Below are 18,088 nucleotides of genomic sequence, written 5' to 3'. Positions count from 1 at the left end.
ATCCCAGTTTGCGCCCAAGTGGTTTGAATGGACCGTCTGTACAAGAGAGCTATTAGCCCTTCAGTGCAAGCTTGAATTTGGACAGTGAATTTGACAAGTTGATTGGTCAGACAAACACAGTGAATTTGATTCTTGAATGGCATTGAATGTTGAAATTCCAGAAGGAATGGTTAGGATATTTGATTTGAGTTGCACAACTTCTCAAGCATGCTTCACTAGGTGCAAACCACAAAGACACGTGTCAGCACAACAATATTTTATTTGGGTGGCCATTTTGGATTTGGTCACATGAACTAGGCTATGAGCTATAGACCTAGAGACCCTGGCTGGTCTATCCATTATTTCTATGCTCATCCCTCTGTGTCTGAGTTTTTGATGTTACTTCTATGTATCCTGTCGTAATGAGCTCGCTAGAGCATGTGTTATTGCTTTGTTTTGGAGAAGACTGGGGGTTTAATGAGATTAATTAAGAGAAACTGCTTTCAAACTGCTTTAAATTGGGAGTCATTGGAGACGGAGTGCAGCAACCTATTTATTTAACTCTCCTTCTATAGTAAACGAACTTCGTCTGGAAAACATTAAGTTAGGCCTAATACACCAAAAGACTGTGAGGACCAAAGTACAGGCTTAATAGTCAGTGTGAGTAAAAAATTGCCTGGTCTATTTGCATCAGTCAAAGAAGGCTACAATGGGTTTCTCTCTTTGTCAATTGATAATAACCGAGATTGTCCTTTACAATAGATATGCTATTCTTTTAAAGAACGTTTATTTTTCTATAAGTAGGGCTAAACCACAATTATTTTTGACTGCCAGCAGTCAATGAAGTATAAACACTAAGTGCAAAGACACTGAGATTGCCTTCTTGAATGGTCCAGCTTTGGTTTGGTATGATCTACCTGATACCCTCATAAGTCAAGTTGAAACTGACGTTGGCACACACTTAAACACACAAGTGCACAGAGGAGAGGAGGAGAAAAAGGAGAAAAAGGCTTTTTATGCAGCGGGGTGAACCATTCACTGTCAACCTTGTCCATGAACCAGCAGGAGGAAATTAGAGGAGAAAGTAGGAAATGCCTGCTAAAGCATGTTATGCTTCTCAACAACAGGCAGCCTTCTGTGGGCCCAGCAGTGGGACATTGTTGCCATCTCCTGGGTTCAGCACACCCTGGGGATATGTGTTTACCTCCCTCACCTGACCCACTTCAGCCTCAGACAGGAGCCAGTGAGAAGGACAACACACTAATTGATGCCGAGGGACGGAGGTTGCTAAAAGCGGTGTGTCCTCACATCTGCAGGAGTCAATTTTGTTTTCATCCCCCTCCACTCACTCTCCATTCACCTTGTACCCCTCCTTTCTCGCTCAACACTCACTCCGCCCCTTTGAAAAGGTGGAACAGGATATTATAGGTGTGTTTTCTGTGTGCACACCACGCAATAAAGAAATAAAGTGGGGAGCGAGGCAAAGAAAGGGGTCTCTGTGGGGAGGAAGAGAGAGCTGGCCGGACTCCACAGACGTCCTCTGTCTCTCTGAGTTGGTCAGGTATTAATGAGAAGCCTGTGTGAATCCCAGGCTCCCAGGCCACACTGCAGCCCTCTGATGCTTGCTGGGCTGCCACGAAACGCTGGCATGAAAAACAACAAGAAGTGAAACACTCTCTCTGAGCGCCCTATCAGGGATTGTGTTTCACCTCAAACACAGAGGTAGTGGAGCGCAGGTGATCCAACAGATGCCCATTCAGTCAGTCTTTGTGTGCTAACTAGGCTAACCCTGTGCTGAGTTTGGTCACGCTATGGATGGACACTTTGCCTTTAGCATTCATTAGAGGGTCAGGGTGGCATCAATGAAGACCTTGAATTGGGACAGTCCTCTGACATCTCTGGATGTTAAGGAAGATGGCTCTCCTCAGAAGACCCCTATGATGCACAGAAGATTTTCAGCTGTTCATCATGGATTGGTATTCAATTTCACCAAAATAGTGTGGAATGGTGCAAAGTTCAACCTGGCATCAACTTTCAACTCTCCAGAAAATGAAGATCCCTTGATTAAGCAGTAATATGCAGTTTGAGGTTTAAATAGCTGGTGTTATGTAACATTTCAGCCCAAAATCAAACTGTGGTCTTCACCAGAACAGCAATTGGATACCCCATTTGTAACCACAGGCTCCACATTTGTATTTATTATGGATCCCCATTAGATACTCTTCCTGGGGTCCAGCAAAATTAAGACAGTTTATACAATTTTAAAAACATTACAATACATTCACAGATTTCACAACACACTGTGTGCCCTCAGGCCCCTACTCCACCACTACCACATATCTACAGTACTAAATTCATGTGTATGTGTGTGAATAGTGCGTATGTTATTGTGTGTGTATGCATGTCTGTGCCTATGTTTGTTGCTTCACAGTCCCCGCTGCTTCATGAAGTGTTTTTTTTCTTTGTTTTTTAAATCTATTTTTACTGCGTGCATCAGTTACTTGATGTGGAATAGAGTTCTATGTAGTACTGTGCACCTCCCATAGTCTGTTCTGGACTTGGGGACTTTTGAAGAGACCTCTTGTGGCATGTCTTGTTGGGTATGCATGGGTGTCTGAGCTGTGTGCCAGTAGTTTAGACAGACAGCTCGGTGCATTCAATATGATATTACCTCTCTTAAATACAAGTAGTGATAAAGTCAATCTCTCCTCCACTTTGAGCCAGGAGAGATTAACATGCATATTATTAATATTATCTCTCTGTGTACAGTGAGGGGAAAAAAGTATTTGATCCCCTGCTGATTTTGAACGTTTGCCCACTGACAAAGAAATGATCAGTCTATAATTTTAATGGTAGGTTTATTTGAACAGTGAGAGACAGAATAACAACAAAAAAATCCAGAAAAACGCATGTAAAAAATGTTATAAAATGATTTGCGTTTTAATGAGGGAAATAAGTATTTTACCCCTCTGCAAAACATGACTTAGTACTTAGTGGCAAAACCCTTGTTGGCAATCAGAGGTCAGACGTTTCTTGTAGTTGGCCACCAGGTTTGCACACATCTCAGGAGGGATTTTGTCCCACTCCTCTTTGCAGATATTTTCCAAGTTATTAAGGTTTCGAGGCTGACGTTTGGCAACTCGAACCTTCAGCTCCCTCCACAGATTTTCTATGGGATTAAGGTCTGGAGACTGGCTAGGCCACTCCAGGACGTCAATGTGCTTCTTCTTGAGCCACTCCTTTGTTGCCTTGGCCGTGTGTTTTGGGTCATTGTCATGCTGGAATACCCATCCACGACCCATTTTCAATGCCCTGGCTGAGGGAAGGAGGTTCTCACCCAAGACTTGATGCCCGTCCATCGTCCCTTTTGATGTGGTGAAGTTGTCCTGTCCCCTTAGCAGAAAAACACCCCCAAAGCATAATTTTTCCACCTCCATGTTTGACGGTGGGGATGGTGTCCTTGGGGTCATAGGCAGCATTCCTCCTCCTCCAAACACACCGAGTTGAGTTGATGCCAAAGAGCTCCATTTTGGTCTCATCTGACCACAACACTTTCACCCAGTTGTCCTCTGAATCATTCAGATGTTCATTGGCAAACTTCAGACGGGCATGTATATGTGCTTTCTTGAGCAGGGGGACCTTGCGGGCGCTGCAGGATTTCAGTCCTTCACGGCGTAGTGTGTTACCAATTGTTTTCTTGGTGACTATAGTCCCAGCTGCCTTGAGATCATTGACAAGATCCTCCCGTGTAGTTCTGGGCTGATTCCTCACCGTTCTCAGGATCATTGCAACTCCACAAGGTGAGATCTTGCATGGAGCCCCAGGCCGAGGGAGATTGACAGTTCTTTTGTGTTTCTTCCATTTGCGAATAATCGCACCAACTGTTGTCAGCTTCTCACCAAGCTGCTTGGCGATGGTCTTGTAGCCCATTCCAGCCTTGTGTAGGTCTACAACCTTGTCTCTGATATCCTTGGAAAGCTCTTTGGTCTTGGCCATGGTGGAGAGTTTGGAATCTGATTGATTGATTGCTTCTGTGGACAGGTGTCTTTTATACAGGTAACAAGCTGAGACTAGGAGCACTCCCTTTAAGAGTGTGCTCCTAATCTCAGCTCGTTACCTGTATAAAAGACACCTGGGAGCCAGAAATCTTTCTGATTGAGAGGGGGTCAAATACTTATTTCCCTCATTAAAATGCAAATCAATTTATAATATTTTTGATATATATATATATTTCTTTGTCTGTGGGCAAACGTTCAAAATCAGCAGGGGATCAAATACTTTTTTCCCTCACAGTACATCTAAGGGCCCTGTTCTGAGCCAATTGCAATTTTCCTAAGTTCTTTTTTTGTGGCACCTGAACACATGACTGAACAGTCAGACCAAACACGCCCCCATTCTCATCGATGTGGTTGTAGTGGAACAGGTTGCGCTTCAAGTTCCTTGGTGTCCACATCACCAACAAACTATCATGGGCCAAACACACTAAGACAGTCGTGAAGAGGGCATGACAAAGCCTATTGCCCTTCAGAAGACTGAAAATATTTGGTATGGGTCCTCAGATCCTCAAAAGATTCTACAGCTGCACCATCGAGAGCATCCTGACTGGTTGCATCACTGCCTGGTATGGCAACTGCTCGGCCTCCGACCGCAAGGCACTACAGAGGGTAGTGCGTACGGCCCAGTACATCACCGGGGCCATGCTTCCTGCCATTCAGGACCTCTATACCAGGCGGTGTCAGAGGAAGTCCCTAAAAATTGTTAGACTCCAGCCACCCTAGTCATAGACTCTTCTCTCTGCTACTACATGGCAAGCGGTACAGGAGCATCAAGTCTAGGTCCAAAAGGCTTTTTAACAGCTTCTACCCCCAAGACATAAGACTCCTGAACAGCTAATCAAAGGGCTACCCAGACCCCTCTTTTATGCTGCTGCTACTCTCTGTTTATAATCTATGCATAGTCACTTTTACTCTACCTACATGTACATATTACCTCAACTAACCGGTGCCCCCGCACGTTGACTCTGTACCGGTACCCCCTGTATATAGCCTCGCTTGTTATTTTACTGCTGCTGATTTAGTCAAGGTGTGACAACTAGGGCCTGTAGTACCTTCCTTGTTGATAGTGTTGTTAAAAAGGCAGAGCAGCTCTTTATTATGGACATACTTCTCCCCATCTTAGCTACCATTATATCAATATGTTTTGACTGTGACAGTTTTACAATCCAGGATTACTCCAAGCAGTTTAGTCATCTCAACTTGCTCAATTTCCACATTATTTAGTACAAGATTTAGTTGAGGTTTAGGGTTTAATGAATGTTTTGTACCAAATACAATACTTTTAGTTTTAGAAATATTTAGGGCTAACTTATTCCTTGCCCCCCATTCTGACACGAACTGCAGCTCTTTGTTAAGTGTTGCAGTCATTTCAGTCGCTGTAGTAGCTGACGTGTATAGTGTTGAGTCATCCATATACATAAACACTCTGGCTTTACTCAAAGTCAGTGGCATGTCATTAGTAAAACATTTAAAAAGCAAGGGGCCTAAACAGCTATCCTGGGGAATTCATTCTACCTGGATTATGTTTGAGAGCCTTCCATTAAGGAACACCCTCTGTGTTCTGTTAGGCAAGTAACTCTTTGTCCACATTGACATCGCAGATGGCCCATCCGACAACAGACGTCCATTAATCTGTGTTCTTGGCTTAGTGAATATTCTGTGGAACAGCACTGTATCTGATTGGACAACGAGGATGTGCTGGAATGCCAACTGGCTGACCCTGGAAATGGAGCTGGGTTATCATAATCCTCTGTCTTTAACAAATAGAAGTAATCATTAGCCAGCACTCTTGGTTGGTTGGTTGGTTGGTTGGTTGGAAGAGCAGCCAGTGATTGAGAGGGACTGGTTTTGTGTGAATCCTAATGTTCTTCAGTCTGGGCTGTAATACTTGGACCAAGGTATAACCCAATGCTGTCCTAATTGGGAAAATGTGCCATTGGATGATTGTGAGAGTATGGGGCCTAGCCCTGACTTGTTCACCTACAGAATGAGCATGTCTCTCCAAATATTTTGGAATGTTGGGAAACTTGTTATTGTCACAAGTTCACAACTCTATGTGGGGGCCCTGTGTAGCCATCGCTGATGTATATAATATGTACACTGTCCTATAAAGACATAGGCCGTTCTGTTATGAGTAGTACAGAAACTCGTTTTTTTAGGGCCAATGTGAGATGCAAGCGGGTGTTAGCTGGCAATAAGCTTTCATGACACTGTTAAACTGATGACTGGCTATGGGACAAAGAGTGCTCTGTTCTTGCTCTATCACAGGTCAGATGATCCTGTCAATCTCCCTCACTAGGAACTAGAACTCTAGAACTCCCAGGACTGGTATCCCAGGTGTCTCCAGGTGTGGCAGTGCAACCGCACGCATCGCCGGACGCCAGACATTCCACTGATGGCCTGGAGTGGATCGGCCAGACGGGGAAAGTGCCCCCGCACCTGCCAAGCAGCCTGATTTTTACCCTGTCACACACTCACAAGATCTCAATCTGCCTGTTCGTTCTGGCCTGTTTTGTTTCTCTGGGACAGACACATCTAAATCCCTTAACCTGCTGGTTCGTTGAGACTTTGTTTTCTCTAAGACAGTCTTTTTCAGATCTAGACAATGGAGAAGCCATTAGACTGGTCCCAGACACATAGAGGGAGACAGTGATGGACTCATCGCCTGCCTATGAAGCATGGCTCAGTCCTCCGCTCCCCACCCATCTGTTGCTCTTGTCACTCCCTTTGTTACTCAATACAGCTTTTGTTTGTTGTTTGAAAGGGAAAGTCTTACAAAGTCCTGACATAAATATGGATCTAGAGATGGAGAACCAAGGGAATAACCAACGGAACAGACCTAATGCTATTGAGATGAGGACTAGGCCTATCCCAGTGAGGACAGGGGTTTAACATGGCTAGTCAGTGGATTTGGAATTTGGAATGACCTATTGTATCATAAAGGAGGTTGTGTGAGGAAATTGTCTGATAAACAGGTTGAGGGTCTGGTTTTGGCTTATCAGATTTGACACGATTCCCAAAGGACTTTGAATATGACCAAACGTCAATGACTGAAAGTCAAACTGGTCAATGGGCCTCCATATCCACTTTCTAGGAAACAGTGGAGAAACACAATCTGGCCTGCACAAGCAGCAGTACAAGCTCGGGTCCAAGCACAACATCACTGTGAAATGGAATGCTGTCACAAGGAAAGTTATGGGATTGTTGAAGACCAGCACTCTATCCCCCTGAGCCACTGGCATTGGAGTTATGTTATGGGGTTGCAGTTACAACCTTTGCTCATTGTAATGGTGAAGGTATTTGCATAGCTCGAAACAAGTTCCAATGCTTCACTTTTTTTCGCCTTTGTGTTTTTTGGAAAGATTAATTCAGGGCACCGGTTGTGATGTAGGTGGGCCTTGTGAATGAAGATATGATAAAAGGCAGTGGATGGAAGATATAAAAGGCAGTGGGGACAAGGGACAACCATTTGTGTAACCCTTTCATAAGTTTCATGTTAACACACAATGTCCATTGATGGTAAACCTATGTCATGCATCCTATTCTAACTGGAATCCCATTCACACTGGCTATTCCAAGGCTATACTCCAGCATGGTGTATGCTTAGAGATGGCTGTCATTTAAGACATGGCCAAAGCATTTAAATTCTGATGATTGTACAACTGTAAATAAATCAGCCCACCTAAAAACACGGCCAAAGCGTTTCAGTTCTGACAATTGTAAACCTGGAATCAATCAGCCTACCTACTTTGATAATGAAATTACAGAAAATATGTGGAGCCAACAAGGCTGTGACTTCACAGGACTCTCTTTCACTCACTCTAGTGAGTTCACAGTGTTGTGGTGTTATTCTGAGATAGCAGTTCAACATTGATTTACTTATTTCTGGGAACAGAACAGAAGCCAAATTGATTAGGAATTTAGACTGAGAAAAGCAATACAGTAGCAATTCAGTAGCTAACAGACTTTAGCTATTAGATTTGTAAGTTTCTCCCCTCATATGTAGCCTAACTTAAAACATTTCTGTAGCATACTTTATACTTTGTGGCTATACAGAAATGTTGCCTCTAGGGGTGCTCCTGAGCCAAAAGTTGTCCATTAAATGGACGGACATATTGCTCAGAAATGACCTCATGACCCTTGATGTACAGCTTCTTTAAAATGGATTTAGCTGCATTCTGGGTGTGGGCTTGGTTTAGCTGTCACAAGGGAACAACATGTTGAATAGCATAGTGACTGTCGCCTACAGGGTAGCTGTGAGAGTGACAGAGGGATTTTAATGCCTTCTGACAGTGCTGCCTGTTTGCATAAGCACTGTCCATCAGACGTGCTATATCTGCCCAGACTGTTTTTGGAACTAGACTAATGAGTGCTGAGTAGGGACTGGCCTGAAGTATGGGAATGTTTAGCCCAAGGCTTCACAGAGTTGCAGATTTGTTTAGAGACTTGGACTCTTGCCTGGCAATACTGTAGCTCCCTAGGGACCCCCGTACACAGAGCATGAGAAGACCACGGCAGAAGGCTGCATTTTAAGTCTTACATCCCACACCCCGGCCCACCTCCGTTTTCAAGGCTGTTTAACCAGCAAGAGTGTCCATAAATTCACAAGTTGACACTTCACTGATTTACAGAGCCCCGTGGGTTCACATATTTGCTCAGAAGGAAGACTTTTAGAAGGTCCTCTCAGTCAAAAGAGAATGGGAGCACAGATGGGTGGAGTTTTCAGGATGAGGATGACTTAATGGAAGTGGAGATAACCTAAATAGGTTTTAATGTTGTGCTTACTAATGGTGGTTTTGGAACAGTGCTGGGCTGTGGTATGCCATATGGACGTGTCTGTGATGGTTGTTTACTCTGCATGTTATGTTGTTTGAGTCCTGTGGGGCTGACCACTGGTCACGGTCACTGTGTCATCCAGTCTTAAGAACGGCTGTCATCCAAGGTGACGCCACGTCCAAGCAGGCTTAAACACAATGGAAATAAGCAACTGACTATGAAGCCAATTTAGAAGTGAAATATACTCATCAGACTGTCAACTGAGGTTCTGGATAATGTGGAGGCTAAAGTCTACAGCATGGTGCTGTTGAAAACTGACAGCTTAGTGAACTAAACTAAGGCTGGCCTTTACTCCTGAGAGCAAAATTGTGTGTTAAGTCAAATTTTCCAATGCCTGTTTAATTTGGTCATGGGTCAGTTGTGACATGTAAATTGGGAAAGTTTCATAAATAGCCTTTCCAGAAGACCTTGTGCGTCTATCTACTGGCCCCTTGGTGTCCTTGTCTCTCTACTTCCAATAGCACACCTCTCATAGACTACTATACTATATCACACCACCATATACTTTCCTTCACTTTTCTCAGCTTCGGTAGGAATGCCTCCATGCTATCTCTCTCCACTTACCCTACTTATTCCTTATTCTCTCTCCTAAGTTATTATTACTAGCTGCAAATGTTTAGGTCCTGATGACAACCACTCTCTAAACAAAGTTGGCATATTAACACGTTTTCTGCCCGTGATTCCAACTAATGACCCAATTATGTCTTGGTATGCAAGTGTTTACAAATGTTGTAGCAGTCATAAGGGCAATAATCAGTGGAAGGAAAGCAGGTCGAAGTACTCAATGTAGATCTATTTACAAGTCTTGCTGATCCAACAGTAAAGGTGCCATATATCAAACGAGTAGATTTACAAAATATACACGGGCAACAGCCCTAAAGAAATAGCCTCAGGACAGATTAAGCCTGATATAATCTGAACAGCCACAGGTAGAGGGCAAGACTACACTTCCTCCCCTTGAGAAATAAAATCTGTATGTGTATATGCACTTGGCCCCTACCAGGTCCATACAATTATCCAATTGGAAATTACCAATAAACTGGTCCAACAATATAAAAGGAAATTTCCATATCCGTACTTACATTGGTAAATTATTCTAAACTCAGCAAAAAAAGAAACGTCCTCTCACTGTCAACTGCGTTCATTTTCAGCAAACTTAACATGTGTAAATATTTGTATGAACATGACAAGATTCAACAACTGAGATATAAACTGAACAAGTTCCACAGACATGTGACTAACAGAAATGGAATAATGTGTCCCTGAACAAAGGGGGAGTGAAAATCAAAAGTAACTTGTCAGTATCTGGTGTGGCCACCAGCTGCATTAATTACTGCAGTGCATCTTCTCCTCATGGACTGCACCAGATTTGGCAGTTCTTGCTGTGAGGTGTTACCCCACTCTTCCACTTAGGCACCTGCAAGTTCCCAGACATTTCTGGGGGGAATGGCCCTAGCCCTCACCCTGGGTTCCAACAGGTCCCAGACGTGCTCAATGGGATTGAGATCCGGGCTCTTCGCTGGCCATGGCAGAATACTGACATTCCTGTCTTGCAGGAAATCACGCACAGAATGAGCAGTATGGCTGGTGGCATTGTCATGCTGGAGGGTCATGTCAGGATGAACCTGCAGGAAGGGTACCACATGAGGGAGGAGGATGTCTTCCCTGTAACGCACAGCATTGAGATTGCCTGCAATGACAACAAGCTCAGTCCGATGATGCTGTGACACACCGCCCCAGACCATGACGGATCCACCACTTCCAAATTGATCCCGCTCCAAAGTACAGGCCTCAGTGTAACACTCATTCCTTTGACGATAAACGCAAATCCGACCATCACCTCTGGTGAGACAAAACCGCGACTCGTCAGTGAAGAGCACTTTTTGCCAGTCCTGTCTGGTCCAGCGACGGTGGGTTTGTGCCCATAGGCGACGTTGTTGCCGGTGATGTCTGGTGAGGACCTGCCTTACAACAGGCCTACAAGCCCTCAGTCCAGCCTCTCACCCTATTGCGGACAGTCTGAGCACCGATGGAGGGATTGTGGATTGTGTGTTCCTGGTGTAACTCGGGCAGTTGTTGTTGCCATCTTGTACCTGTCCCACAGGTATGATGTTCGGATTTACCGATCCTGTGCAGGTATGGATACACATGGTCTGCCACTGCGAGGACGATCAGCTGTCCATCCTGTCTCCCTGTAGCGCTGTCTTAGGCAGCTCACAGTATGGACATTGCAATGTATTGCCCTTTCTACATCTACAGTCCTCATGCCTCCTTGCAGCATGCCTAAGGCACGTTCACACAGATGAGCAGGGACCATGGGCATCTTTCTTTTGTTTTTCAGAGTCATTAGAAAGGCCTCTTTAGTGTCCTAAGTTTTCCTAACTGTGACCATAATTGCCTACCGTCTGTAAACTGTTAGTGTCTTAACGACCGTTCCACAGGTGCATGTTCATTAATTGTTTATGGTTCATTGAACAAGCATGGGAAACAGTGTTTTAACCCTTTACAATGAAGATCTGTGAAGTTATTTGTATTTTTATGAATTATCTTCGAAAGACAGGGTCCTGAAAAAGGGCCGTTTCTTTTTTTGCTGAGTTTAAGTTAGACTTTTTATAATGCACTAATAGAATGAAGTAACAGACTGAGAAATGACTGGGATTAACGGTAAATTCACTTCTGGTGATATGGGTGGATGGATGGAAACAAATGGGAAACAAGGCTTTGTTTGATTAATGAAAAAATATTTGAAAGAATGAAATATTATCGCTGTTCAAATAATAAGTAATTGTCCTGAAGGCGGAATGTAACCTACATGTCAAATTCAGATTAACGAGGGCTAGGACTATACAGTAAGTGTGTGGTGGTAGGGAAAGGTGTGTGCACTTGTGTGTGTCTAAGAGTTGTGTATTTATTTTATTTAGCAACATGGATATTGAGCCTTCTTAGCCGAACACACGGTTAGAAACAAATCACTGGACAAAAGCTTTGTCTTATTTGATTTATCTGACTAAGTCCCTTTCCCCTCTACTCACAATGGTTAGATTAATCCACCATGGTCCACAGTCCTAGTATTTTTCTTGAGCTGTAACAGTTTCAGCCCCATAGTTTTATGTGTTGCACTGAATGACATGTCTCCCCTATATTAGCCTGTACGGTAGGTCAACAGCAACCTTGGGAAAATCGTCTACATTATCATTAACAGCAGACACGTATATTTCCTCAGTGAAAACTATGTACTGAGCAATTGCCAAATGGGGCTTTTTACCGAATTACCGTACGACTGACCACGTATTCACCCTGCACACCCTAATTGACAAGCAAACAAACCAAAACAAAGGCAAAGTCTTCTCATGCTTTGTTGATTTCAAAAAAGCTTTCGACTCTTTGGCATGAGGTTCTGCTATACAAATTAATGGAAAGTGGGGTGGGGGAAAAACATACGACATTAATAAAATCCATGTATACAAGCAAGTGTGCAGTTAAAATTGGCAAAAAAACACAGACATTTTGTTCCACAGGGCCGGGGGTGAGACAGGGATGCAGCTTAAGCCCACCCTCTTCTATATTTATCAACGAATTGGCGAGGGCACTAGAACGTGTCATTGTTTAAAGTGACTATGATACATTTATTACGTAAAATTTTTTATTATTAAAGTGGCTAGAGATTTGAGTCAGAATGTCGGCAGCAGCCACTCAATGTTAGTGAAGGCTGTTTAACAGTCTGATGGCCTTGAGATAAAAGCTGTTTTTCAGTCTCTCAGTTCCAGCTTTGATGCACCTGTACTGACCTCGCCTTCTGGATGATAGCAGGGTGAACAGGCAGTGGCTCGGGTGGTTGTTGTCCTTGATGATCTTTTTGGCCTTCCTGTGACATTGGGTGGTGTAGGTGTCCTGGAGGGCAGGTAGTTTGCCCCCGGTGATGCGTTGTGCAGACCTCAATACCCTCTGGAGAGCCTTACGGTTGTGGGTGGAGCAGTTGCCGTACCAGGCGGTGATACAGCCCGACAGGATGCTCTCGATTGTGCATCTCTAAAAGTTTGTGTGTTTTTGGTGACAAGCCAAATTTCTTCAGCCTCCTGAGGTTGAAGAGGTGCTATTGCGCCTTCGTCACCACGCTGTCTGTGTGGGTGGACCATTTCAGTTTGTCCATGATGTGTACGCCGAGTAACTTAAAACTTTCCATCTTCTCCACTACTGTCCCTTCGATGTGGATGGGACAACCTTACTAGAATCTGAAGTCGAATGTCTACTGTTTGCTGATGATCTGGTGCTTCTGTCCCCAAACAAGGAGGGCCTACAACAGCACCTAGATCTTTTGCACAGTTTCTGTCAGATCTGGGCCCTGACAGTAAATCTCAGTAAGACAAAAATAATGGTGTTCCAAAAAAGGTCCAGTTGCCAGGACCACGAATACAAATTCCATCTAGACACCGTTGCCCTTGAGCACACAAAAAAACTATACATACTTGGCCTAAACGTCAGCGCCACAGGTAACTTCTACAAAGCTGTGAACGATCTGAGAGACAAGGCAAGAAGGGCCTTCTATGCCATCAAAAGGACCATAAAATTCAACATACCAATTAGGATCTGGCAAAACATACTTGAATCAGTTATAGAACCCAATGCCCTTTATGGTTGTGAGGTCTGGGGTCTGCTCAACAACCAAGAATACACAAAATGGGACAAACACCAAATTGAGACTGCATGCAGAATTCTGCATGCAGAAATATCCTCCATGTACAACGTAAAACACCAAATAATGCATGCAGAGCAGAGTTAACCCTAATTATCAAAATCCAGAAAAGAGCCATTCAATTCTTCAACCTGCTAAAAGGAAGCAATTCCCAAACCTTCCATAGCAAAGCCATCACCTACAGAGAAATTAACCTGAAGAAAAGCCCCCTAAGCAAGCTGGTCCTGGGGCTTTGTTCACAAACACAAACAGATCCCACAGAGCCCCAGGTCAGCAACACAATTAGAAACAACCAAATCATGAGAAAACAAAAAGATAATTACTTGTCACATTGGAAAGAATTTACAAAAAACAGCGCAAACTAGAATGCTATTTGGCACTAAACGGAGAGTACACAGTGTCAGAATACCTGACCACTGTGACTGACCCAAAATTAAGGAAATCTTCGACTATGTACAGACTCAGTAAGTATAGCCTTGTTATTGAGAAAGGCCGCCAAAGGCAGACCTGGCTCTCAAGACAAGACAGGCTGTGTGCACACTGCCCACAAAATGAGGTGGATACTGAGCTGCACTTCCTAACCTCCTGTCAAATGTATGACCAAATTGAGACCCATATTTCCCTCAGATTACAGACCCACAAAGAATTTGAAAACAAATACAATTTTGATAAACTCCCATATGTGTGCTAGGTGTTTCCAAGTAGGAAGACCACTTTGTGCAGCTCACCCTGCACGATCAGCTCCAATATAAATAAGATGAGCAAGTCTACTTCTGATAAGCTTCCCAGTAAAGCATTAAAAACAATCAAGCAACCCAGAAAAGTGCTAAAAATAGCCCATATTAACAGATGCAGCCTGAGAAACCATGTCCACGAAGTCAATATCTTGCTTGTAACGGATGACATGCATTCTTATGATCTCTGAAACTCACATAGATAATACCTTTGATACAGTGATAGCAATACATGGTTATAACATCTACCGGAAAGACAGAAACGCCAACAGTTTTGCGGTCTATATTCAGAACCACATTCCTGTAAAGCTTAGAGACGATCTAATGTTAAATACTGTTGAAGTTAAGCTCATTCTTGTGGGAAGCTGCTATAGACCAAGTGTGAACAGTCAGTATCTGGATAATATGTGTGAAATGCTTGATAATCAAATGTATTTTATAAAGCTCTTCTTACATCAGCTGATATCTCAAAGTGCTGTACAGAAACCCAGCCTAAAACCCCAAACAGCAAGCAATGCAGGTGTAGAAGCACGGTGGCTAGGAAAAACTCCCTAGAAAAGGCCAGAACCTAGGAAGAAACCTAGAGAGGAACCAGGCTATGAGGGGTAGCCAGTCCTCTTCTGGCTGTGCCAGGTGGAGATTATAACAGAACATGGTTGGGTGAGTGAGTGAGTGAGTTGAAGAAAAAAAAAGTCAAACTGTAACCAGTGCCTGGTTCATGTTGTCTGTCAACCTACCAGGGTATTATTAACAAAAAGCACAGGAATGAAATCATCAACATGTATTAATCATATCTTTACTAATGCTGCAGAAATTAGCTTGAAAGCAGTGTCCAAAGCCATAAGATGTAGTGATCACAATATATAAATCTTAGGAAAACCCAAGTTCCAAAGGCTGGGCCTAATATAGTGTATAAGAGGTCATACAATAAGTTTTCTAGTGATTCATATGTTGATGATATAAAGAATATTTGCTGGTCTGTGGTGTGTAATGAGGAGCAACTAGATGCTGCACTTGACACATTTATGAAATTGCTTATTCCAGTTACTAATAAGCACACACCCTTCAAGACAATTACTGTAAAAACTGTTGAATCCCCTTGGATTGATGAGGAATTGAAAAATTGTATGGTTGAGATGGATGAGGCAAATAAGTCTGGCAGCCCAACTGATTGGCAAACGTACTGCAAATTAAGAAATCATGTGACTAAGCTAAATAAACTATACTATGTAACAAAGGTAAATGATATAAAGAATGATAGTAAAAAGCTTTGGAGCGCCTTTAAATTACATTTTGGGGGAATAAAGCCAACTCGGCTCCATAATTCATTGAATCACATGGCTCATTCATCACAAAACCCAATGATATTGCCAACTACTTAATTTTTTTTCATTGTCAAGATAAGCAAACGTAGGGATGACATGCCAGCAACAAACACTTACACTACACATCCAAGTATATCTGACCAAATTATGAAAGACAATAATGTTACTTTTGAATTCCGTAAAGTCAATGTGGAAGAGGTGAAAAAATGATTGTCTATCAACAATGACAAGCCGCTGGGGTCTGACAATCTGGATGGAAAATTACTGAGGATTATAGCCTACTAGAAAGTGTGTGTCCTCAGGCTTGGAGGGAAGCTAAAGTCATTCCGCTACCCAAGACCCTTTACTGGCACAAATAGACAACCAATCAGCCTTCCATTAAAGAACACCCTCTGTTCTGTTAAACAAGTAACTCTTCATCCACATTATCGCAGGGGGTGTAAAGCCACTGTATATAGACATATGACATTTGAAATTATTATTTTGGAACTTCTGTGAGTGTAATGTTTACTGTACATTTTTTGTTTATTTCACTTTTGTTTATGATCCATTTCACTTGCTTTGGAAATGCAAACATAAGTTTCCTATGCCAATAAAGCCCCTTATATTGAATTGAAATTGAATTGAGAGAGAGAGAGAGAGGTTTCAGATCGAAACGCTGTCAATAAAGCGGTGAATTGGGAGCATAAACGGTGTGCTGGCCTTCCTGTTCTTTACAAGTTTTATTTTATTAGCCCAGCACCGACATCTTTAAGGATGTGTATGACCACAAACTTTTCTAGTTTGTGGGGGCAATTTGAAAAGGACGGAAGTGTCAGAATGGAGGAGTGACTTTTTAGTGGGGAAGTGAGGGCAGCCAGTGGGGTTGGTAACTGGAAACCATAGCAGCCACTTTTGTTTTCAACATAGTGTCAGATAGCAGAGTTCAATGCCATGATTATTTAAGGTGTGTAGAGTTATGAGTGGAGGAGGAGGAGCTTCCATCAATAGTGTCTGTGTACATTAGTGGGTTAAGTGGGTGGGATGTGCATTGCACTGCTGTAAGACCTTGGCTGCATGTCTTTCAGAGAAACTATTGAATGTTAGGCCTACTCCTTTCTTCCTGCATTTTAAATTATATGATCGACTTACGATGAAGGTGGCACTACTGTCAATGTTGTCCTCTGTTATAATTAGAACCTGCATAATCTAGACTTCACTTGACTTTTGTGCATCTTACAATAGCCTAGCCCTAGGCTATAGGACTATTTCTTACATATTATACGGTCCCTTGTAAATGTTTACTAGCCTTTTTCAAATAAAATGTTATTTGTCACATGCTCCCCAAACAACGGGTGTAGACTAGCAATGAAATACTTACTTACGGGACCTTCCCAACAATGTAGAGAGAAAGAAAAGAGAAATAATAGAAAAGTAATAATAAGTACACAATAAGTAATGATAACTTGGCTATGTACACGGGGTACCAGTACCGAGTCGATGAGCAGGGGTACGAGGTAATTGAGGTAGATATGTACATATAGATAGGGATAAAGTGACTAGGCAACAGGATAGATAATAAGCAGGAGCAGCGGCATATGCATATGGAATCCAAGATGGCGTAGCAGTCAGACGTCTTTGTCTTGTCTCGTCCCATGTATATATCTTTTTCTTCACATTCTTTTAAATATTTTTCCTAAAACTCAACTTCAAAATACTCTCCTGCAACCCGCCTCACCCAATGTGTTGTGGATCTGTTTTTTTTCTAAAGTATTTCTATTTACCTCCAAACTGGAATACCTCAACTGAAGCTAGCTAGCTATTAGTCAGCTAACCTTTAGCTCGGAAAGCTCTCGCCAGTTCGTACAACGCGTTTTCAAACCAGAGCATACCGGACCAATTTTTCTCTCCATATCCCCGGATTCCTACCGCAAACTGAACCCTTTCATCTGGATCATGGCAGCTAGCTAACCGCAACCCGGGTTGACTACTACTGGCTAACGTTTCTGTCCCGGAGCAAGCACCAACTAGCCTGGGGCTAGCCCATGCTAGACCCATCTCCCGGCTAGGGCTTCTGGGCTACTCCTGAAGCCCACTCCTCGGCTACAATATCCGGACCCCTTCTACTGCCGGTACAGGGCACGGAACCCCGCCGATCCTTCACGACTGGAATACCGACATAATCTGCCCGAGGATCCCAACAGGCCCCTCAGGCGTGACGTCCCCTGAAGGCCCATTCTGCTAACCACTGCCCGCTAGCTATCTATAGCATATTGAACTGTTAGCTGATCCACCGGCCAGTTTCTTGGACCACTATACCCATTTTGCCAATTGGACTTGGACCCCTCTGCTACTTGGAACCCTACTAATTCCACGACTGGTCTATCGACGTCATCACACGAGGAGGCAAAAACAGACTTTTCCCCCATCGCGACGTCCCTCTAAGGCCCTTATGCTAGCTTGCTATCCCCGGCCTGCTAACTGTCT

This window comes from Salmo salar, chromosome ssa05 (assembly GCF_905237065.1).
Source record: "Salmo salar chromosome ssa05, Ssal_v3.1, whole genome shotgun sequence".
Lineage (NCBI taxonomy): Eukaryota > Metazoa > Chordata > Actinopteri > Salmoniformes > Salmonidae > Salmo > Salmo salar.
The sequence above is the reverse complement of the archived record's forward strand: the minus strand, read 5'-3'. Positions refer to the sequence as shown.